Consider the following 2,714-nt stretch of genomic DNA (forward strand, 5'->3'; position numbering starts at 1 on the left):
CAAAGGACTAGTGATATAGCAAAAGATATAAATAAAGTAGGCACAAAGAGTGAAGTGATCTATAATTTACATAAATCCTACTAAATCTTACAAGACAGAATCCTAGGGAAAGAACTGAGAAGTACATAGAGTGCAGCTCTTCCATTACTCTTTCGATTGTTTTTAAATCCCCCAATATAGTAAGGTGTCTAGGGCTACAAGCCTGAAATCAAGGGCATGTTTAGGTAAAAATCCAATGATGATACCAAAGAATAAAGAAACATACTTCTTTTCTGATAACATAGAGGCAAGGACCTAGTAGGACATAGTGTTGTATGCATTGAAAATCAGTCAATCAGCCAATAAATCTATTAAGTGTTTAGTATGTGCCAAACACAGAGGATGGTAAGAGATAGTCCCTGCTCTTAAGAAGCTCAAAATCAAATATGCAAATAATTATGTGCAAACAAGTTATAAGCTGAACAAATTGAAAATAACCCATAGAGGGAAGGCACTAGAATTTTGTTTTGTACCAAATTTGTTTTATTCTTTACACTTCCTCATTCATCTTGATTCAGTCATTAGTGCTACTTCCTTCTGAAGGAGCATCCTTCTGTAAGTCTTGCCTTTCCTCCTGTAGGCTGACAAAGTACGGTAGAGCATCTGACACAGAGAATCACTGTTTGTGCATGTCTGAAGACAGTGGTGATTTTATAGCAGCCCGGGGCACTTTACATCCATGAGATACAAGTCCAGACTCTGTACCAGGCGCTTCTTCTTCTGTTCCTGCTTCTCCTCCTTGGAAGAGGGGTACAGGAGATCTTTCATGAGAGGCATGTTGGCATGGGGAGATCTTCTCCTCTGGAAAACAAGGCACTAGAATTTAGAGGGATCAGGAAAGGCTTCCTGTAGAAGGAAATATTTTAGATAAAGCTTGAAGGAAAACAGGGAAGCCAGGATATGAAGTGAGAGCGCATTCTAGGCATGAGGCAGTGAAAACACAGGAGATGGACTGTCTGGTTAACAAAGATCAAAGAGGTTGGTGTCATTGGTTCACAGAGTACATGGGAGGTAGAAGAGCTAAGACTCTAAAGATGGATGGGGGGGCAGCTAAGTGGCACAGTGGATAAAGCACCAGCCCTGGATTCAGGAGGACCTGAGTTCAAATGTGGCCTCAGATACTTGACACTTACTAGTTGCGTGACACTGGGCAAGTCACCTAACCCTCATTGCCCTGAAAAAAATGATGGAGGGAGAAGATTATGAAGCACTTTGAATGCCAAACGTTGTTTGTTTATTATCCTGCAGTTGATAGAGAACCACTGGAGTTTACTGAATGGGGGTGTCAAGTTTTGTTTTTATGCTTGTTTCCTATAAAAAATACAAATCAGAGAAATTATTTTCTTAATGTCTCCTACATGAAAAACCATATCAGAGACAGACAGGAAAAACATAGTACCAGTTTATTTGTCCCAAAAACAAGCAAGCATGAATCATGTGGATACCCCTTCCAAAGAAGGAGCTCCAAGACTTTTTCTTTCTGAGGGTATATAAGGTTTCTTTGTTCACTGGCTACCGGGTGTTATCAGTTTTATTAATATGATACAAATCAACCTAAAAGCAAATACCATGATAAGAATGGACGTTTTAACAATTTCAGTTATAGTTCAACTTAACAGAAACACTATAATAAGATTAGATGATTCCCAAAAAGAGTTTTCAAGGAGGAGGATGCCCAGATATTTTTACAAAATAGGAACTTATGATCCTGAGGAAAGAAGTTAGCAGATAGGGACTTCTCTGCTAGCTATCTAGGTTCAGTTTGAAGTTTAGTCAAAGGACATTTCACTCTTATTAATCCTGTGTTTTATAAAATCCTTTTGGATAATAAAGCAGCTCCATCAAATCCAGGTGGTCCATACAATCATCATAACAGGGGGAAGCAGAGCATTTTATATTCAGATCTGTGCTTTAAGAAGATCATTTGAACATCTGAGGGGAGGATGGATTGGAGTACAGGAAAGAGTTGTGTCAGGAAGACCAACCAGCAGTTGTATTGCTGTAGTCCAGGACTGAGGTGAAGACACTGCATTAAGGTGGTGGAATTGTCAGAGGAGAAAAAAGTGTGTATTCAGGAGATATTACAAAGATAAAATTGACAAGCCTTAGAAACAGATTGGATATGGGGAGTGAAAGAGAATGAACAGTTGGGGGCAACTCCTAAATTGTAAGCCTGGTTGTCTGAGAGAATAGTAGTATCCTTGTTAGCAGTATAAAGTTGAGAAGGAGAGAGGGCTTGGGAGGAAAAATAAGTCCAGTTTGGGATGCGTTGAGTTTAAGGTGTCCATGCACTTTGACATGTTTAACAGACAGATGGAAAGAGATGAGACTGGAGATCAGCAGAGAGGTGTTAAGGGCTAAAATTCTAGCTGAACTGTCTAAAACATTTAATGAATGGTTGCCAATAAATTATAAGCTTTAGCAAGAGTTAGACTTTTAAGCATTTATTAAGGAGAATAAGAATTTGGTAAAGAGAGAGAAAGGCCTAGATTCCTATCTATTAAAAGGAGAGCACATTTCTAACTCCACTCTTCACCAGAGTCCAGAGGAAAGAGCGTGAGACCGAGCGCCAGTCTCTTCCTTCCTCCTCCCACTAGCCTGCGTCACTTCCTGATGCCAAAGAAAAGACTCCTGGTCTTGCCCTCAAAGACCTTCACTTCATGGGCAGAACTCTT

The 2,714-nt window shown here is 39.7% G+C and overlaps 1 pseudogene; it reads right to left on the minus strand.

The window, feature by feature from the left end:
• Positions 1–566: 566 nt before the first annotated feature.
• LOC122750566 lies at positions 567–816 on the minus strand (annotated as a pseudogene).
• Positions 817–2,714: the final 1,898 nt, after the last annotated feature.

The sequence above is a fragment of the Dromiciops gliroides genome, chromosome 3 (assembly GCF_019393635.1).
Source record: "Dromiciops gliroides isolate mDroGli1 chromosome 3, mDroGli1.pri, whole genome shotgun sequence".
Lineage (NCBI taxonomy): Eukaryota > Metazoa > Chordata > Mammalia > Microbiotheria > Microbiotheriidae > Dromiciops > Dromiciops gliroides.